This window comes from Scyliorhinus canicula, chromosome 15, assembly GCF_902713615.1.
Source record: "Scyliorhinus canicula chromosome 15, sScyCan1.1, whole genome shotgun sequence".
Taxonomy (NCBI): domain Eukaryota; kingdom Metazoa; phylum Chordata; class Chondrichthyes; order Carcharhiniformes; family Scyliorhinidae; genus Scyliorhinus; species Scyliorhinus canicula.
This window is the reverse complement of record NC_052160.1, coordinates 83,702,600-83,725,760: the sequence shown is the minus strand read 5'-3', so window position 1 is coordinate 83,725,760 and position 23,161 is coordinate 83,702,600.

Genomic DNA, 23,161 nt, shown 5'->3' with positions numbered 1-23,161 from the left:
TACTGTCCCGAGGCTGTCCATACTGTCCATACTGTCCATACTGTCCAGACTGTCCATACTGTCCCGAGGCTGTCCATACTGTCCCGAGGCTGTCCATACTGTCCAGACTGTCCATACTGTCCCGAGGCTGTCCATACTGTCCCGAGGCTGTCCATACTGTCTATACTGTCCATACTGTCCAGACTGTCCATACTGTCCATACTGTCCCGAGGCTGTCCATACTGTCCTCACTGTCCATACTGTCCTGAGGCTGTCCATACTGTCCATACTGTCCCGAGGCTGTCCATACTGTCCATACTGTCCAGACTGTCTATACTGTCCCGAGGCTGTCCATACTGTCCCGAGGCTGTCCATACTGTCTATACTGTCCATACTGTCCAGACTGTCCATACTGTCCATACTGTCCCGAGGCTGTCCATACTGTCCTCACTGTCCATACTGTCCTGAGGCTGTCCATACTGTCCCGAGGCTGTCCATACTGTCCATACTGTCTATACTGTCCATACTGTCCAGACTGTCCATACTGTCCATACTGTCCTGAGGCTGTCCATACTGTCCATACTGTGTGCAGCAAACTCCTGGAGTCTGCCGTCTCGGAAGGGGAGGAGCATCGCAAAAGCGGCACCGACCCCCATTTTGGCGACAATGTGAATTCTCCGGCCGATCGCCGAATATGTTTTTGGTGCCGGAGACTCCCACCCAACATCTCTGCTATGATTAATCCTTCTATTTGAACAGCATCTATTTGAACAGCTTGATGAAAACTGTCCTTACCTTGATTCTGGGCTATTCAGTACATTAGTTAGTGAGTGCTCTGCTGACAATGATAAACGGTGTGGCCCGTCTGACTGGAATGCAGTGTGTGGAGACACAGGTGGCATTGTAGCCACCTGGGTTGGCTACTTCCTCACACAAAATGGAAGAACGCAAAGGTTACAGGGAAAAATGGGCAGTTGCAAAGAGACCAGCAGTTTGCAGAATCCCTTGTGTAGTTTGTGGTCGCAGCGACCAGCAGAGTAGGTCAGTGTCCCGCTTGGGAACAAGAGGTCAGGAAGTACCTCAAAGGGAAAGGATGGCCCCTTTGGAGCGAATTCTCTTCGAATGAGGAAACAGGCCCCGGGAGTATAGGACATACTTGGTGGGAGGACCTGAGCGTAATTCACAAAAGGAATCTAGGAAAAGCACGTAAGCCAATGGCAATTGTGTCCTGTCTGGCACAATTGCGAGGCATAGAGGAGGTCGTCAGGACGCTCCGAGCAGAATTAGAGGAAAGGCATCGCATCAATAAAGTGGATGTCAGTGATATAGAGAGAGAGAGAATTTAGAATTAAGGCAAAAGTTGGCAGATAAGGATAGAGAGGTGGATGATGCCAAGAGGGCACACCAGTCTTGTGTAGCCCATCTGAGCAGCTCCCAGGTACAATACGAAAAAGCCTATCAGGATGTGCAGCGTGCAGTCTTGATAAGACAGGAATCAGAGAAACAGGTAGAGACACTGAAAAAGCAGTGTAGCGACCTGAAGGCAGCTTTAAGAGCACTCCATGCTGCCACCACTGAGCAAAGGCAAAGCACAGTGGACCATGCTAAGTGTAGGAAGAAGATTGCGGAGCTGCAATCTCTGCTTTCTGTGTAGAATGGCTTCCAAGATACTTTTGGAATGCAACTAGAGGAAGAGAATGCCCCAGATTGGCAGGAGTTAAGCGAGACATCGCAGCGATATGTTCAGGGAACATGTGCGCTAGAAACGCAGCAGAAAAGGAAAGCGCCCCAACCCCCCACAGATCAGATAGCACCCGCACCAATGAACCCAGTCACCACCCAACGAAAAGCAACCGCAGACGGCGCACCCGTGATCACTTACACCACCCCTTTAACCGTAACACAACTAAGGGACGCGTGTGAGAAAATCACCCCGTTCCTCCCCACTTCAGACCCCCACGTACAACCATGTACGGCCTTGATGCGCGAGAGCAGGTTAAGCTCACAGTTTTGAGTTTAGACTCATCAGTAGTAGCAGCCCTCCCTGACCCACAGAACGTTGGAGGAGGCACCATCGAAGAAATGCATACAGCTATTTTGGATGCGATAGGGTATAACAGAGGAGACCCAGTAGAAGGCCTAAACAGATGTAGGCAGAAAAAGACCGAGCACCCCACAGCATTTGCAGGAAGGCTGTGGATTCACTTCACTGCAGTTTTCGGTGAATTAGACCGCGCACATTTGACCCAAGATAACACGGTTAAATGGACCCGCACTATTATCTCCCACGCCACAGAGGCAGGACAGAAAGCCTGCTCTAATTACGACCCCTCAGAAGAGGCCCATAATGAAAAATGTGTCTTGAAAAGATTGTCCCGCGCTTGGGAGCAATCTATTCATGGTAAGACAGCATTTAAGAAGCCCGAGGAGGCGCAAACCGAGGTAGACATCCAAGCAGTAAGAGCGCACCAAAACACCGCATGGGTAAATGAGGGACAGAACAGCCCCCCACAGAAGTCACAGGAATGTTTTAACTGCGGTCAGTTAGGGCATTTTGCTAGAGAATGCAATGCATCACAGAAATCACAGAGAAGCCAACAGACAGGCACTCTAAGCAGGAATAGAGCAAAGCCCATTCACAGGATAGGGACTCAGTCAGGACAGACCAATGTGGACGGAACGGACTGACGGTGTTCGGGCTCCCCCACTTGGGTCTGTGACACCCTCTGGGACAGATCCGGACAACCAGTAGTCACAGCGAAAGTTCGGGGACAGCCCATAGAATTACTCTGGGACACAGGAGGGTCCCGCACGACCATAAATTCCTCCACTACACCACAGGCAAACACGTGGCCCACTACAGCCACAATGACACTCAGCGGCTTTACAGGACACTCACAGCAAGGAACCATTACAGCCCCTGTACCAATTCAGATAGGGAATATCTCCACCAGACACGCCGTTGTTTTAGTTGATCTGCCCCACACAGCAGAACACATACTCGGAATTGATTTAATGAATGCACACAGCCTGTCGTTCGACCCAGTCAATCAGTGTGTCTGGCGAATAGCAAGGTCTGAAAGAGCACCCACAGCGCTCACAGTAGGTGAGTACGAACACAGGATTAGCGCAGGAGGAGACTATTGTTTTGACCCTGTGAATGTGTCTCTAATTCACTTGTCTCTCAGTCCGGAAGAAAGTACTCTCGAACACGTCCGTACTTCAGAATATTCTTTATTACGATCGGGGCCGCTCTCTAGGTATTCCGGAGAACCACCTCAGAGAGTGCCAAAGTATTGCTCAAAACATCCTTTTTTAATATGTATTATTAGGGGGCTGTCCCTTACATTCACTTGAGCTCGCCCCCATTACAAAGCATAAATTTGTTTTTGCCATAGTTTCGATACATGATTTTACAGACTTTGAGGTTATCTATTGGCACACGAGTATGTAGCAGTCTTAGCATAAAAAGCAGGTGTTTAACCATAGTTGCAAGTGGCTCCCACATTTCATATTCCGTCATCCGGCCATGCTCCTTGTTTCTCAAGGCTATTCTGCTTATAGTCATGAGTCCCTTATCTCAACAAGTTCATTCTCCTTCAATGGCTTCAATAACAAGCTCCTCCACTTGTGATTTTCCACTAATGTATCCCATTCATTCTGGCTCTTTGTAGCTCTTAACCCTTGCTTCACATCCTCAACCCGACCACGCTCAGTACGGACAAACAGGTTAGGGCAATTTTAAACAAACACAGGGCAGCATTTGCCAGTCACAGGCACGACTGCGGCAGAATGACTGGACCAGTTCAGATTACCGGACCTGACCCGAGACCACAAAGACAGTATAGATTTCCCCTGGAAGCAGAGGGAGAAATCAGAAAGGTAATAGAGAGCTTATTAGAGCAGGGCGTACTAAGGACAGTAGCCTCCACTAATAATGTCCCTATTTGGCCAGTGAGGATGCCCGACGGATCATGGCGTCTGACCATTGATTATCGGGAACTCAATAAAGTCACCCCGTAGTAGCCCCCACAGTAGCAACAAGTCCCGAGACCATGCTCAAGCAGGGACTCAACTCCAAGTATTTTACGGTTTTGGACATTAGCAACGGCTTCTGGTCAATCCCATTGGCAAAGGCGTGCCAGTACAAATTCGCATTCACTTTTAAGGGTCAGCAGTACTCGTGGACATGCCTCCCACAAGGATTCCACAATACCCCCTCCATTTTCCACCGTCAGCTGGCAAATGGATTATCAAAATTTTCCCGACCCGAATGTCTGGTATAGTATGTGGACGACGTATTACTGCAGACAAACACCAAGGCAGAGCACATAACGCTTCTGCCTGAACTCCTGGAACTTCTGAAAACAATCGGATGTAAAGTAAACCCCAGAAAGGCCCAAATATTGGAGAGTAAAGTGATGTATTTGGGTACAGTCATCACGCACGGCAAACGCGAGATTGAGTTCAAAAGAATTGACTCAATCGTCAAATTGCCCCTTCCCCAAAATGTTTCAGCCCTCCGGTCGTTTTTAGGACAGGTTGGGTACTGTCGGAACCATATTGACGGTTTTGCGACAAAGGCAGCCCCACTCTCAGACCTCCTTAAGAAAGGAGCCCCTTGGGAATGGCTTCCGCAGCATACAGAGGCTGTGGACGATTTAAAGAAAGCCCTTAGCGCAGCCCCTGCACTACAATTTCCAGACCCGCTTTCCCCCTATGCAATTGAGGTAGCAAGCACAGATCTGATCCTCTTGGCTGTGCTCTTTCAGGAACGGCACGAGCAGCTATGACCAGTCGCTTATGCCTCCCGACTTTTAGACTCAGTAGAGCAAGGATTTTCAGCCTGCAAGAGGCACCTCCTAGCAGTATTCTGGGCAGTACAGTACTTTTCGTACATTACCGGACTAAACCCCATAACGATTCTGACCGAACACACCCCCACACAGCTTCTATTGGACGGACGACTGAACGACGGTTCAGTTAGCCAAATTAGAGCAGCTAGGTGGACACTTCTTTTACAAGGATGGGGCATCACAGTTAAACGGACTAAGACACACACCTTCTTAGCAGACAACCTCCAATACCCAGGACAACCCCATGATTGCGAGATAGTAGCCCCCCTCCACAACACAGGACCCTTCATTGCAAAGACGCCCCCCAGGAAGATAGGAAGTTCAACTCAAAGCCCCCAGCACACAGACACGTGTGCCCCCTTGAAGATTTATGTGGATGGTTCATCCACTGTTTTAAATGGTGAGCGCATTACAGGATGCGGCATCTATGTAGAGGATGCGCAGGGACGCACATTAGAGGAGATATCTTTAAAGTTACCCGGTCACTTAGGCATGCAGGCAGCAGAGCTCGCGGCCATAGCTTATATAGTGGACCACCCAGATTCGTTCCCCAGCCCAGCAGATATATATTCTGATAGTCTATATGTGTGCAACAGTTTGACGGATTTCCTACCCCTGTGGAAGACAAGAGGTTTTGTTTCCGCGGATGGAAAGCCCCTTTCATCAGCCCCATTGCTCCGCCATATCCTAGAACAGGCAAAGGATAGGATTTACGGAATAATTAAAGTGAGAAGTCATCATCGGTCATCCCCCCCTGGAAATGTGAAAGCCGACGCACTGGCAAAAGCAGGTTCCAGGCACGGACATTTTTGGACACCCTCCGCTAGCGCCCCTGTGAATTCAGTTCAGGTCTCACAGACAAACATTGAGGATCTAGTACAGGCCCAAAAACAGGACAGCAATCTCAGGGAGATTTTGAGAGAAATGTTTTTGGCCCCGTATGACAAATTCAGACACGCTCTGACCACACATGATGGTATGATTCTGAAAGATAAACTGTATGTGGTTCCTGAGAAGGACAGGAATCAAATGATTGCCTTATTCCATGACAGTCATGGACATCAAGGGATAGACCCAGCACAGCCCACCTGAGACAGCTCTGTTGGCGGCCAAATCTGAGAGAGGATGTAACACATTACATCGCAAATTGTTTGATTTGTGTACAGAATAACCCGGAGACGTATTCGAAGAAGGCACAGCTCAGTCACACTCGCCCCGTTAATGGCCCCTGGACTAACCTCCAGATCGATTTTATAGATCCATTGCCCCCTTGCAGGAATGGCTATAAATATGTTTTGGTGGTCATTGATACATTTACGAAATGGGTAGAGGCTTTCCCATCTCGAACTAACACGGCCAAAACAACCGCAAAGATCCTGACAAACCACATCTTTAATTGATGGGGACTCCCCAGAAGTATTGAGTATGACCAGAGATCTCATTTCACAGGACGGGTCATGAAGAACGTCCTGACCATATTCGGCATTAAACAAAATTTCCACATTGTGTACCACCCCCAGTCCAGCGGTATAGTGGAACACATGAATCGGACTTTAAAATAGATCATTAGAAAGATGGTCCAGGAAAATAATACGACTTGGGATTCGGTGCTCCCATTCGCACTTATGTTTTTAAGGAATACTGTTTCAGCTTCAACAGGTTTCACCCCACACACACTCATGACCTGACGCCCCATGAAAGGTTCTGAATTCCTTTTAGGACTCGACATGACCAGCCCAGAAGTGACGGCCCTCACACACGAGACAGCAGTCAAACAATTAGTGGAAAATGTAAGATGGGCTCAGTTAACAGCCGCAGTTAAATTGGGAAAGAAAAAGAAACAGAGCAAGGCTTGTTTCGACAGAAAAGTACATTCCACAGAATTTCAGGTTGGACAGCAGGTAATGTTGTCTGTTTATAATCCCAGCACATTTTTGGCACCAAAATATTCAGGTCCGTACTCAATTGCGGATAAAGTCAGCCCTTCAGTATATAAAATAAAGTACCCCAACGGGAAGACTGCCTGGTTCCATATCAACCAGTTAAAGGCATGTGGAACACAGTCCAACCACACACACCATGTCCTGCTAGACGCAGCAGAACACCACGCCCCGCCCACAAGAGATACATTTCCACCCTCCCCCTCACAGACCAGCACCTCATCGGACTCGACCTCGACTCCGCCCATTGACTTCAGACAACGCCCCGAAACGCCCACAAGCTGCCACAGCAGAGACAGCGACTGTGACTTTGACGACAGCCACAGCACGCCTCTCTACTGCCCCGATACAACAGACCTCACACACACCGACTACGAACCCGACTCCAGTGTTCCTTTTGAGATCATATACATAAAGGCCCCAGACCCAGAACCCCCGCCCCAAAATGACGACCCCGTTTTCGCTCATTCAATTTCTGACACACCTCATTGGCACCGCGACAATTCTTCCATGCTCGTCCGGAACAACGAGATGGCTCCCGTTCACACAATGCTACCATAGCACACCTGATCCATACAAGGGTATGGGATCCGGGAGAAGAGGATGACTTTAAGTCTGACTCCCGACACGGCAACCCCTTTGCGACCCTGTTCGCAGAAGATAATGATTGAGGTGTCCAGATGATGTAAAAAGAGGAACCGCTTGATAGATGTCCTTTTCTGATGGAACCTACAGTATGTTTCTTTCATGTTTGTTTCATGTTTGTCTTTGGATCAGTTCAGAACGACTAGGAGGATTGGCCACAAGATTTTTCAACTGAAAAGTTTGTGACCATCTCACATTTCGTCACTGTTCTTCTGTAGTGAAGATGTTTTGTTCCCCAGAACATTTCAGAACTGCTCTTCTGTTTGGAGGACAGAAGAGGCAACCCCCATGATGACTACATTCTTGCCCGTTCGTTTCAGGTCGCTCAGGCAGTGGAGAAATGGCATTGAGGATCCCGCCCTGTCTGAGGACCACCGCTCTGGTCAGCTAAGCTCGGGTACAGCGCAGCACACCCTACCCGGGGATTCCATCCAAATCTTACCCGTCGCGGCCCATACGCAACTCATTCGAATGTCTTATTTCTAAAAAGTTTGATTTTGTTTCCTTTGTTTTAGGTAGCCCTTTGGTTGCCATTCCACATGCTATTTACATCCAGGAACATTGGGATGTTAAATTGCAAAACCTGCGAGACGGCTCGCAGTGACACAGTATTTGAGTATATGCCTGGTCCTAAATTTGTTTGAAAAAAACAATTTGAGGGAGTCACATGGAGTGACCATTCATAAAGGGAAAATTGGCACAAGAGGACAGACATACTAAAATTCGAGATATTAAGCAGAACACTAACAGACACTATGCTTGATCCCATAGCTTGCGGAGGTTCTAAGGAGGGACCAAAGCAGGATCAGAGCAAGATCACAGCAAGCAAGAGAAGAGAAGAAAGAAGGAAGATGACAGCAGCGACTGTATTTTTCTTCTTAACATGTATACTTCTGCGCACGGACGCGAACCCCCTTCCCCTCACCCCGGCCGTTAATGTTTCCCAGACACAGACCACTCCAAGCCCAGTAAACGGCAACAGTACCCCGACCTGGTGTACCAGATTTCTAACTTGGTACTCCTTGTCATATGTCGTAGAATCGCTTTTGGCACTGGCGATTATCTGCATCATAGTACAGACTTTTAGGATGAGGAAATGGTGAAGGAGAGCCTACCGCTCTCGTACCTCGACAGTATATAGGATGAGATCCCCTATCTTCGGTTTCCATCAGTCCCCCGAACCCCTTGAAATGTAAATAAAGGATTTTCTTTTTGTTGTTGCCATGCCATGTAAATAAAGGAATGTGTTTTCAATGATTATGTATCTCTGAGCTCGACTGCCGAGTCAGAGAAGTGTATAATGAATATTGTTCTAATCTGTACTGATAGGAAGATAGAATGACTGAAATATAAGTGAGTGTAGTTTATTTAAGGTGAGTTAGAGATTCCCGTTGTGATTTTGATAATGCATGTCCCCTCTGACATAGCGCCAAATAGAGATTGTAGGTAAAATTTTTCTACATAGTTGAGGAAAGTGCGGAGGCCATGGAACTCGCTGAGGTCAGGGAATGAAGACACCGTACTTGGGTGATCCTTCACGCTTTTGCGTTAGGATCACAAGGAGGGAGTGTAGCACCTGGGTTGGTCACTTCCTCACACAAAATGGAAGAACGCAAAGGTCACAGGGAAAAATGGACAGTTGCAAAGAGACAAGCAGTTTGCAGAATCCCCTGTGTATTCTGGCTGCTAAAGAAACCAGACAGCATTGCAACTAACAAGCTGCGCATATTAAGTGAGCGTTTCCCGGTGAATCCCAGGCACAATGGACACAACAATTAGAAGAGATTGAAACATTCTATAGAAGGTCAGACATCCCGGTGCCAGTGGAGTCTGAAACAAAAGGACACAAATAAGGTGTAAGGAACTGCCCAGTGATTGAGGAACAGCCCCGTTATTGGGGAAATTCAAATCAATTGATTGGGAAGAGACCCAATCGATTGCAAGTTTATAGAGGGTCCGCCCAGATGGGCGCGAAACCCAGAACAGTATAAGTCAGAGACCCCGACCCCAGCTCGCCCTCTTAGCCAGCCTCTCTCAGCCAGCACTCCGCTCTCTCAGCCGGCCCTCCCAGCAGAACGCCTGTGCAGCAACTCTCCAGGACCATGAACGTGAGGCCAGGCCAATTGCTACACGGACAAGTAAGTGTCATACAATGCACACTACGAGAGTAGACACTCCTGACCCCTTTAGTCCACACCAACTGGAAACCTGCGGATCCAGGACAAAGCAAGAGGCCATTGTTCCCTGATCCAGGAGTTCCCTTATTCCAGATAAGTATTGGCCTGTTAGTGGTAGGAATAGTTTAGTCTTAGTATTATATGCATGAGTAGTAAATAACTGTGCTATAATAAACGTGTCTTGTTTTGAACTTACTAACTGGTGTATTGAGTCATTGATCTGAACTTGAACTTGAATCTTGTGGCGGTATCATAGCGATACCTGGCGACTCCAGAGCTAAGTAATAAACAGAGCCAATTGAGTGTAAAGCACACTCACCCAGAACGAGCAACAGCATGGTGCAGGCTTTACCATCCAGCTCAACCTGGCCCTGAGCATCCTCAAACAGCCTCACTCAGCTTGACGTCAGGGGCTGGCATGTGGGGGTCTAGATCCCGCTGAACTGAGGGGTGAACAGTGGCCCAGAATCTAGGTAAGGAGGTGAAAAGGACGGTGCTGGTGTGAATAGCTCCCGAGTTCTCCCAATCCCATTATCTTTGTTTGCTTTGAATATCCTGTAATTCCCGGGTGTTGATGGATCTTTGCCTGAGGTTCCAGGTGGGATAGCAGGATTGACCTGGACTCCCCTTCATTGAAGGAATACTTGGAAGTAACAGCACTAACAACACTTGCTGAGACAGCTAGGAGCCAGCACATTACAAAATCTAAAATCCCAACAACTTGACTTATGATCACATTAGTTATTTTGAACTGTGTGCCAAGTTTTTAGTTCAAGTTGTGAGATTTGAAACTCATGTAACTGCTTAAATAAGCTTTGTGAGAAAATAAAGGCTGTATTAATTCAACTCTTGCTGTGAGGACTGATTTGTCTGTTCCGCTGGTTGCCGCCAGCAGAGGGCAGTAACCCTCCACTGCCAGGTTTTACCCACTTCCCAAAGTAAGAAGTCTTACAACACCAGGTTAAAGTCCAACAGGTTTGTTTCAAACACGAGCTTTCGGAGCGCAGCTCCTTCCTCAGGTGAATGGCGAGGTATGTTCCAGAAACATTTATATAGACAAAGTCAGAGATGCTGGACAATGCTTGGAATGCGAGTATTTGCAGGTAATCAAATCATTACAGATCCAGGGAGAGGGATAATCACAGGTTAAAGAGGTGTGAATTGTCTCAAGCCAGAACAGTTGGTGGGATTTTGCAAGTCCAGGCCAGATGGTGGGGGGTGGATGTAATGCGACATGAATCCAAGATCCCTGTTGAGGCCGCACTCATGCGTGCGGAACTTAGCTATAAGTTTCTGCTCGGCAATTCTGCGTTGTCGCGTGTCCTGAAGACCGCCTTGGAGAACGCTTACCCGGAGATCAGAAGCTGAATGCCCTTGACTGCTGAAGTGTTCCCCGACCGGAAGGGAACATTCCTGCCTGGTGATTGTCGCACGATGCCCGTTCATTCGTTGTCGCAGTGTCTGCATGGTCTCGCCAATGTACCACGCTTCGGGACATCCTTTCCTGCAGCGTAAGAGGTAGACTACATTGGTCGAGTCGCACGAATATGTGCCGTGTACCTGGTGGGTGGTGTTACCACGTGTAATGGTGGTATCCAAGTCGATGATCTGGCATGTCTTGCAGAGATTGCCCTGGCAGGGTTGTGTGGTGTCGTGGTCGCTGTTCTGAAGGCTGGGTAATTTGCTGCAAACAATGGTTTGTTTGAGGTTGCTTGAGACAATTCACACCTCTTTAACCTGTGATTATCCCTCTCCCTGGATCTGTAATGATTTGATTACCTGCAAATACTCGCATTCCAAGCATTGTCCAGCATCTCTGACTTTGTCTATATAAATGTTTCTGGAACATACCTCGCCATTCACCTGAGGAAGGAGCTGCGCTCCGAAAGCTCGTGTTTGAAACAAACCTGTTGGACTTTAACCTGGTGTTGTAAGACTTCTTACTGTGCTCACCCCAGTCCAACGCCGGCATCTCCACATCACCACTTCCCAAAGACAGTGAGCTAATTCTGAGAATGTTATACCTGGTTCTCCTGCTTGGTGCTGTTGGAGTCGGATAGTAATCGGGTTGCTCGGTAACCCTTCGCCTTGACTGCTGACAGATGTCACGGTGATGTTGTAGTCCTGGCCAGTCTCCAGGGTTCTCAGGGTGATGTATCTCATGTTAGTTACTTTGACCTGTGTGCCTGCGTCAGCCACAATGCCAACCTGGGGAGATAAGATGACCTGTTTAGACGCTACTCCCTGTGTAAAGGCTTAACTTTAAACTCATTGTTGAATTATGGTGGGTGCTTCAGTTGAAGCGTAGCTTCATATTCCTTTGAAAACATCCGAAAGCAGAGAGGCTCGGCTTGGCCTATGTCTTTGTTCATTCCCAGGATGTGTAAGCAGCACTAGATTCTTTTCCTAACCCAAGTTAAATTTTCTGGGATCTGGAGTCTTGCTCTGTGCATTATTAGCCCTCTCGAGTTACTAAACTGGTAACATACACTACTGAACCTGGCTTGCTTGAACAATGTTGGAGCACAAACCAACTATACCTAACCCAGGTGGAATCAATCCAGCTTTAACCACAGACTACAACAACATAAGGGACAGTTCCACAAACAAACAGGAAGCAGCCTAATTCTCTCTCTCTTTTTCTTTCTTTCCACCCCCTGCATAGTGTTTATCCCCAAATCTCTTTGCGCTGTCCCAATTGAAGGTCAATTAATGATGGGGCAGCACAGTGGATGCACTGTTGTTAGCACTTCCTTACAGCTCAAGTGTCCCAGGTTCGATTCCCGGCTTGGGTCACTGCTTGTGCAGAGTCTGCATGTTCTCCCCTGTCTGCGTAGATTTCCTCTGGGTGCTCCGGTTTCCCCCCCACACAAGTCCCGAAAGATGTACAGGTGAGGTGGATTGGCCACGCTAAATTGCCCGCAATGTTCAAAAGGTTAGGTGGGGTTACTGGGCTATGAGGATAGGTGTGGTGATATGCATCACTGTAGATACACAAGGGGTTAATGTAAATACATGTAGACGAGCTAGACACTAGAGGGAGCACCAGAGACATGAGACACAGACACTCAACAAGGTCAGTAAGCTAGGACACGACAATTGGGCATTTACGATACACACAGAGGTGACACTAACACAGGAGGGCATTACACCAACCCATATATAAAGGACACAGCACACACGATCTTCCTCTTTCCAGTGTAGACACTCAGTGAGTACAGACACAGGGTTGATTCAACATCACACCCACCACCTGGATTGTAGAAGACTTGTTTGTCAGTCTGAGTAGCTGTAGAAGGATTAACAGTAGAGGCGAACCCGAGTACGAGTATTGTAAATAGTTCAATAAACGTGTTGAAGTTATCTCCACGTCTGGACCTTCCTTTGTCAGATTGCACATCAAGGAAGCCACTTATGCTACGCCAAGAGCATAACAAGACATGGTACCAGCGAGTAACTGTCTCAACCCATATAGCTACACCTCAGTAAGCAGTGACAACCAGCAACAACACCCAGGCAAGATGTTCGGGATTCCGGTTCTGCAGCAGCTCAGGTACCAAGGCAATCTCAATTAAAGCTGGCGTTGGTTCAGGCAGAGATTCGAGATCTACCTGGTAGCGTCCGACCTAGATGGCGTGGCGGATGCAGAGAAAATAAAGCTTCTACTCACCATCACGGGTCCAGAAGCAACTGAAATCTTCCAGACCTTCAAATATTCAAAGGGGCAAAACAAGAGCGATTTCCAGGGAGTCCTGAACAAATTCCAAGAATTCTACAAGGAGAATACTGGAAAAAACGGTAAAAGAAGCACCAAAACTCACCACGAGGTAGGCTTGCAGCAGAAATCTGCAGTTTTAAATTGCAGCCATCTTGGTAAAGGTGCTGCACATGCGCAGTTGAGAAAAAGGGCCCAAGTATAGGAACAGCGATCTGAGCATGCTCAGTTGCTTCCTACGACCTACGTCACACGCGTCATGACGTCAGAGGGCCCGGACCACGCCCACTTAAAGGGGAAATGTCCCAAAACACGAAAAAAAATTCTTAAAGCCGTAAAAAAAGATTATTTCAACTGGAATGACAGCACAATGCCTGAAATTCAACCAGTAGCTGAAAGTAACCTCCGCAGAATCCTGCAACAAGCAGTTAGCCCCGCCCAAAGAGACGATGGCAGTCTACCACGCTCCAGTGAACAACAAAGTGACTATGACAGTCCACCCACATTGTTTGAGCCACCAGAAGAAGACTCTGACAGTCTACCCAGCCCAAGTGAATAACAAGAAGCTACTGAGGCTCTACCCACTGTATGTGAGACAAGTGACGACAGCATCCCACTTCCCATACAAGGTGTGCAATGTGACAGACCTCAGCTAGTGTGTACAGAGGCACTCGACGATCACAGTGAGACCTCTGATGAGTCCGATGACACCACGTTACTTCAAACCTCATTAACTCGAGCCTCTCCACAAGCAAAAGCATCCCTGAATGTTTTGACTCCTGGATAGGGTGGAGGCGTGGGCTTAAGTAGGGTGCTCTTTCCAAGGGCTGGTGCAGACCCGATGGGCCAAATAGCCTCCTTCTGCACTGTAAATTCAATGATTCCATGGATAGAAACTGCTCCTGTTCTCAGTACCTCAGCAAAGTGGTCATGCCCACCTTGGCTTGGTCCTTACTCACGGGCCACAATTTTAACTTGTTCACGAGGTCTCCCGCCCGCCCAGGACACGTGTGAATCCCTGGGAAAAAACATGCTGCACATCCCAACAGCATTGCACACTCGGCCAATATTCTGCTCGTGGGGAAGGTGTGAGAGTCCGAACCACGGCTGCTGATAATCAAGCAGCAATGTAACCAATGAAGACACCAACTGAACGGACTTTTACTAGACTTGTCTGCTCTAAGGTTGGCGGGCGGGTGGATTGGCCAGGAGGCCTTTACTCTTCAGTTGTGACCTTGCTCCAGGTCAGGTTGAAATGTCCACACTGTAATAAAACTGACCAAGGTGTCTTGGGATTGAGGTTTAGGTGTCAATATGTTGCATGGGCACTTTCTGCACAGTTTATTCATTGCAGCTCCCAAAGGCACCTCCCCAGCAGCTGCCCATCCCAAGGAAGCACATTAGAGGTGTCAGCCCCTAGCCTCCCGCTCCTCCAAACCCACAGCCTCCCTCTCTCCGACCCCCACACTCACACTCTCCCTCTCCTTCACACTCACACTCTCCTCTACACTCACACTCTCCCTCTCTCCTACCCCCATACTCACTCTCCCTCTCCTCCACACTCACACTCTCCCTCTCCTCCACACTCACACTCTCCCTCTCCTCCACACTCACCCTCTCCCGCTCCTCCACACTCACACTCACACTCTCCTTCTCCTCCACACTCACACTCTCCCTCTCCTCCACACTCACACTCTCCCTCTCCTCCACACTCACACTCTCCCTCTCCTTCACACTCACACTCTCCCTCTCCTCCACACTCACTCTCCCTCTCCTCCACACTCACACTCTCCCTCTCCTCCACACTCACCCTCTCCTGCTCCTCCACACTCACACTCACACTCTCCCTCTCTCCTACCCCCACACTCACTCTCCCTCTCCTCCACGCTCACACTCTCCTTCTCCTCCACACTCACACTCTCCCTCTCCTCCACACTCACACTCTCCCTCTCCTTCACACTCACACTCTCCCTCTCCTCCACACTCACTCTCCCTCTCCTCCACACTCACACTCTCCCTCTCCTCTACACTCACACTCTCCCTCTCCTCCACACTCACACTCTCCCTCTCCACCACACTCACACTCTCCCTCTCCTCCACACTCACACTCTCCCTCTCCTCCACACTCACCCTCTCCCTCTCCTCCACACTCACTCTCCCTCTCCTCTACACTCACACTCTCCCTCTCCTCCACACTCACACTCTCCCTCTCCTCTACACTCACACTCTCCCTCTCCTCCACACTCACACTCTCCCTTTCCTCCACACTCACACTCTCCCCTCCTTCACACTCACACTCTCCCTCTCCTTCACACTCACACTCTCCCTCTCCTCCACACTCACACTCTCCCTCTCCTTCACACTCACATTCTCCCGCTCCTCCACACTCACACTCTCCCTCTCCTCCACACTCACACTCTCCCTCTCCTCCACACTCACACTCTCCCTCTCCTCCACACTCACACTCTCCCGCTCCTCCACACTCACACTCTCCCTCCCCCTCTCCTCCACACTCACTCCCCCTCTCCCCCACACTCACTCTCCCTCTCCTCCACACTCTCCCTCTCCTCTACACTCACACTCTCCCTCTCCTCCACCCCCGTGCCAGTGCCTGATGGATTCAGGTCACTGGCTCATGAGGCCCCTCAGTGTCATGTTGGTGTGGTGTGAGTGGGGCTCTGCTATTGAGTGTTCAGTTCTGTAAATACATCAGACTTACCCGATATTCGATCAAATGGCGGACAGCTTCAGTGTGTGAAGTCCAGCTGACAAATACAGTGCCACCTTCCACCGCCACTGCTTTCAGCTCCACGGGAGGGGGCAGGAAGTCATCATGGACATCTACATGGACACACCACAGTGAAACATCAGTCAGATGAGCTGGAGAGCATTAACCAAAATACTCCCAGGGCAGGGTACAGCATGGGTTTAATGTTACTATACAATTCAGATCCTAGAGTGAAATCTGGATTGATAGATCTTGGTCAGGACTCTCCGTTCCTGAGACTAAGTGACCCGTGACACTAAGTTCACAGTGGGCAGTCAGCAGCATGTGTAGCCACATGGCTGCCTAGCCAGCTGCGGCAATGGTGTTCTGTGCCTGCCCAACCTGACCGCACATCCTGCATCCTGGCCACATCCCGCTATTCCCCTGGCCCTGGTAAGAACACCCGGCCAGCGGCACAACTGTCAGCAAATTATGGTGATATTATCATGGCGCCGAGGTCCCAGGTTCGATCCTGGCTCTGGGTCACTGTCTGTGTGGAGTTTGCACATTCTCCCCGTGTTTGCGTGGGTTTCGCCCCCACAACCCACAGATCAAAGAACAAAGAACAAAGAAAAGTATAGCACAGGAACAGGCCCTCTAAGCCCGTGCCGACCATGCTGCCCGTCTAAACTAACATCTTCTACACTTCCTGGGTCCGTATCCCTCTATTCCCATCCTATTCATATATTTGTCAAGGTGCCCCTTAAATGTCACTATCGTCCCTGCTTCCACCACCTCCTTCGGCAGCGGGTTCCAGGCACCCACTACCCTCTGTGTAAAAAAACTTGCCTTGTACATCTCCTCTAAACCTTGCCCCTCGCACCTTAAACCTATGCCCCCTAGTAATTGACCCCTCTACCCTGGGAAAAAGCCTCTGACGATCCACTCTGTCTAAGCCCCTCATAATTTTGTAGACCTCTATCTCAACCTCCATCGTTCCAGTGAGAACAAACCGAGTTTATTCAACCTCTCCTCATAGCTAATGCCCTCCATACCAGGCAACATCCTGGTAAATCTCTTCTGCACCCTCTCTAAAGCCTCCACATCCTTCTGGTAGTGTGGCGACCAGAATTGAACACTATACTCCAAGTGTGGCCCAACTAAGGTTCTATACAGCTGCAACATGACTTGCCAATTCTTATACTCAATGCCCCGGCCAATGAAGGCAAGTATGCCTTCTTGACTACCTTCTCCACCTGTGTTGCCCCATTCAGTGACCTGTGAACCTGTACACCTAGATCTCTCTGACTGTCAATACTTTTGAGGGTTCTACCATTCACTGTATATTCCCTACCTGTATTAGACCTTCCAAAATGCATTGCCTCACATTTGTCCGGATTAAACTCCATCTGCCATCTCTCCGCCCAAGTCTCCAAACAATCTAAACCCTGCTGTATCCTCTGACAGTCCTCATTGCTATCCACAATTCCACCTACCTTTGTGTCATCTGCAAACTTACTAATCAGACCTGTTACATTTTCCTCCAAATCATTTATATATACTACGAACAGCAAAATCCCAGCACTGATCCCTGCGGAAGATGACTAGTCACAGCCCTCCAATTAGAAAAGCACCCTTCCATTGCTACTCTCTGCCTTCTATGAACTAGCCAGTTCTGTATCCATCTTGCCAGCTCACCCCTGATCCTGCGTGACTTCACCTTTTGTACCAGTCGACCATGAGGGAATTTGTCAAACGCCTTACTGAAGTCCATATAGACAACATCCACTTCCCTACCTGCATCAAGCATCTTTGTGACCTCTTCAAAAAACTCTATCAAGTTAGTGAGACATGACCACCCCGTCACAAAACCATGCTGCCTCTCACTAATACGTCCATTTGCTTCCAAATGGGAGTAGATCCTGTCTCGAAGAATTCTCTCCAGTAATTTCCCTACCACTGACGTAAGACTCACCGGCCTGTAGTTCCCTGGATTATCCTTGCTACCCTTCGTAAACAAAGGGTTAACATTGGTTATTCTCCAGTCCTCCGGGACATCACCTGAAGACAGTGAGGATCCAAAGATTTCTGTCAAGGCCTCAGCAATTTCCTCTCTAGCCTCCTTCAGTATTCTGGGGTAGATCCCATCCATGGGGTAGATCCCATTTTTCAAGACGCCCAACACCTCGTATTTTTGGATCTCAATGTGACCCAGGCTATCTACACACTCTTCTCCAGACCCAACATCCATCAATTCCTTCTCTTTGGTGAATACTTATGCAAAGTATTCATTTAGTACCTCACCCATTTCCTCTGGCTCCACTCATAGATTCCCTTGCCTTTCCTTCAGTGGGCCAACCCTTTCCCTGGCTACCCTCTTGCTTTTTATGTACGTGTAAAAAGCCTTGGGATTTTCCTTAACCCTATTTGCCAATTACTTTTCGGGACCTCTTTGAGCCCTCCTGACTCCTTGCTTAAGTTCCTTCCTACTTTCCTTATATTCCACACATGCTTTGTCTGTTCCCAGCCTTCTAGCCATGACAAATGCCTCCTTTTTCTTTTTGACGAGGCCTACAATATCTCTCGTTATCCAAGGTTCCCGAACTTTGCCGTATTTATCCTTCTTCCGCACAGGAACATGCCGTTCCTGAATTCCTTTCAACTGACATTTGAAAGCCTCCCACATATCAGATGTTGATTTACCCTCAAACATCCTCCCCCAATCTAAATTCTTCAGTTCCTGCCTAATATTGTTACAATTAGCCTTCCCCCAATTTAGCACATTCATCCTAGAACCACTCTTATCCTTGTCCACCAGCACTTTAAAACTTACTGAATTGTGGTCACTGTTCCCGAAATGCTCCCCTACTGAAACTTCTACCACCTTGCCGGGCTCATTCCCCAATACCAGGTCTAGTACAGCCCCTTTCCTAGTTGGACTGTCTACATATTGTTTTAAGAAGCACTCCTGGATGCTCCTTACAAACTCTGCTCTGTCCAGGCCCCTAGCACTAAGTGAGTCCCAGTCAATATCGGGGAAGTTGAAGTCTCCCATCACAACAACCCTGTTGTTTTTACTCATTTCCAAAATCTGTTTACCTATCTGCTCCTCTATCTCCCGCTGGCTATTGGGAGGCCTGTAGTAAACCCCCAACATTGTGACTGCACCCTTTTTATTCCTGATCTCTACCCATATAGCCTCACTGCCCTCTGAGGTGTCCTCCCGTAATACAGCTGTGACATTCTCCCTAACCAGTAGCGCAACTCTGCCACCCCTTTTAAATACCCCTGTATCCCATCTGAAACATCTAAACCCTGGAACGTTTAGCTGCCAATCCTGTCTTTCCCTCAACCAGGTCTCTGTAATGGCAACAAAATCATAGTTCCAAGTACTAATCCAAGCTCCATGTTCATCTACCTTACCCGTAATACTTCTTGCATTAAGACATATGCACTTCAAGCCACCAGACCCGCTGTTTTCAGCAACATCTCCCTGTCTGCTCTGCCTCAGAGCCATACTGGCCCTATTCCCTAGTTCTCCCTCAATGCTTTCACCTTCTGATCTATCTCTCCGGTACCCACCCCCCTGCCATACTAGTTTAAGCCCTCCCGTGTGACACTAGAAAACCTCGCGGCCAGGATATTTATGCCTCTCCAGTTTAGATGCAACCCGTCCTTCTTATACAGGTCACACCTGCCCCGGAAGAGCTCCCAGTGGTCCAGATAACGGAAACCCTTCCTCCTACACCAGCTGTTTAGCCACGTGTTTAGCTGCTCTATCTTCCTATTTCTAGCCTCAATGACACGTGGCACAGGGAGTAATCTTGAGATTACAACCCGAGAGGTCCTGTCTTTTAACTTTCTGCCTAACTCCCTGAACCCCTGCTGCAGGACCTCATCCCCTTTCCTGCCTATGTTCTTAATACCAATATGTACAATTACCTCTGCCTGTTTGCCCTCCCCCTTCAGGATGCCCGCTACCCGTTCTGAGATACCATGGACCCTGGCACCAGGGAGGCAACATACCATCCTGGAATCTCTTTCATGTCCACAGAAGCGCCTATCTGTGCCCCTGACTATAGAGTCCCCTCTGACTATTGGTCTTCTGCGCTTTGACCCTCCCTGCTGAACATCAGAGACAGTCGTGGTGTCACTGCTCTGGCTGCTGCTGTTTTCCCCTGATAGGCTATTCCCCCCAACAGTATCCAGAGCACTGCACCCCTCTAATTGACATTGCATCAATTAATTAGTAAATTAAATTTTAAAAATATTTAAAAAAAGTTAACTATATGTTTTCTAGCAGTAGATTTCTACGATAAATGTGAAAGCTAAATACAGTACTCTCCGATCTCTGGCTTATATACCCCTCTAAATTCTAATTAAGTATACCTGTTCGAGAGGGGGACAGCCACAGGGGATTCCTGCACTGACTGCCTGCCCCTTCTGGTGGTCATCCATTTCTCTGCCTACACCATGGGTATGACCACATTTATATAACTGCTTTCAATGGCGCTTTCCGCCACCTGCATGCTCTAAAGTGCATCCAACTGCTGCTTCAACCGAACCATGCGGTCTGTGAGGAGCTCCAGTTGGGTGCAAGCCTCCCGGACCTGCCACATCTCACAGTCAGAGCACTGCACCCCTCTAATTGACATTGCGTCAATTAATTAGTAAATTAAATTTTAAAAATATTTTAAAAAAGTTAACTATATGTTTTCTAGCAGTAGATTTCTACGATAAATGTGAAAGCTAAATACAGTACTCTCCGATCTCTGGCTTAGATACCCCTCTAAATTATAATTAAGTAATTATGTTTAATTAGTTTAACAATGCTTAATTTTAAAATTTAGTGTAGATTCCCAACCAGCCAATCAGGTCACAGCTTTACTGTGATGTCACTTCAGTTCCCCCCCACCACATAATTTGAAAAGGTAATAAAAATAAAAATGAATAAAAATCACTTATCTTCCCAGGTCTCAGATGCTCTCTGGTTATCTCCCTGCAGATTAACAGTTACAGGCCAGAAGAAAGAGAGAGAACCAAACAGTAGGGAAAATGTGCCTTCTCCCACTCAGCACTGAATTACCTCACCGCACCAAATTACCAAGTTCCAGTTCACACTCTGGATGTATCTCACTCCGGTTTTGTCACCTTCACTTGCACAAAGCTGTGCAAGGTAGGTGAATTGAGCACGTTAAATTGCACCTTAATTGAAACAAAAAATGAATTGGGGACACTAAATTTAAAAACAAACAAACAAACTATTGTGATATTGGACACTTTCCTTACCCCCCCCCCCCCCCACCCCCCTCTCTCACCCTCAGCAGTCACTGTGCCTGTTTCATGATTTTTAAAAGCGCAAGTGAACCGCGCCATCGGGAATTTGTTCCATTGAGGGTGGAGAATCGCGGAGGCCCCGGAGAATACTGGGTCAGGCCCGCTAATGATATGGCAACGGCGTTTATTATACGTGCAGAGTGGAACACATTGACGCCACTGTCAGGGCACCGGAGAATTGCGATTTGGCATGAAACCGAAGCTCGCCATGTTTTTGGTATCTGTGGTGAATGTAATATATGTTACTATATATGTTAATTCACACTGTTGTTGTAAGCGCAGTAGCGCTGTCCTACCACTAGGGGGAGTAGCGCTGGGAGCACCTAGGAACTTGTACTGGGCTCCACCCTAGGTTCCGCCCATGACTCCTCCCCCTAGTGCAGCTGTATAAGTACCCGTGTCCAGAGTCAGCGTGGGTCACTACGAGTTCATCGACAGGCAACAGGCTGGCTCTGAAGTAAGTCGATGAAAGCCTAGATTCACATCGGAAACACGTGTCTGGTGAATTGATAGTTCCATCAATATCAAAACCGATTCTCCTCCCAATTGCGTTTCCTGATTCTGGAGTCAGCCGACGGAAAATCCCGCCCCTTAACTGTTTTTCAGTAACAGCAGAGGAAAGGTACTGAACAAATTCACAGGAGTCTGCTGATGAACTTTCAATGCAAAGAATGAAATATTTTTTAAACATGGAACACAAACTATTGACCAGACAACAAGGTTGGAAATATCTCAATACAAACAGAATAAGATGCTTTGAATTCACAGTATTCCTTTACCCCTGCAATATACTTACAGACATATAAAGCAGAGTTATCACTAGCTTGCCACACTTGGGACTGACACAGTTACAAACACAGTGAATTTCTAAGTATTCACTCAATGCTTTTCACCCAATTTGTATCTCCCTGAGACACCCAAAAGCCACCTCTAAACTTAGTCTTCCGCTAACACCTGTCCTAATAACTGGCTATTCAGTCAGTTACTGTCCCAATAGCCTTGTGATTTATTCTTCTCAAAGAACTGAAAGTCCCCGTCTTCACTCTCTGTCACACACTGAACTCCCCCACTGTGTTTTCTTTGTGTCTGTGTCCCTCGACTACTGTTGCTCGGCAACTGTAATGTTTTTCAACTTTGTGTTTTCCTCTCAAAATCACTGAACTTTTAACCCATCCATTTGACTTCAGGGATTGTAAAACCTAATTGAAAATGTATGTATACAGTAAACCTAAATAACCCGACCTTCAGTCAGGAGCCTGTCCAGAATTCCAATCACCAAGGTTCACAAATAACGTGACCAAAACTGAAACGATGTTGCCTTTCTCTACAGACAAATGCAACTTAAAAATAGATACATTGTCCATAACAGTTACATACAAAATAAAGCTACCTACACACAGCACCATCATTCCGAGGACAGGTACAGCATGGGGTAAGATACAGAATAAATTTCTCTCAACACTGTCCCCATCAATCACTCTCAAGACAGATACAGTACAGGTTAGGATCCTGAGTAAAGCTCTCTCTACACTGTCCCCATCAAACAGTCCCAGGACAGGTAGAGCACAGGGTTAGATACAGAGTAAAGCTCCCTCTACACTGCTCCATCAACCACTCCCAGGACAGGTACAGCTTGGGGTTAGATACAGAGAAAAGCTCCCTCTACACTGTCCCCTTCAAACACTCCCAGGACAGGTACAGCACAGGGTTAGATACAGAGTAAAGCTCCCTCTACACTGTCACCATCAAACACTTCCAGGACAGGTACAGCATGGGGTTAGATACAGAGTAAAGCTTCCTCTATA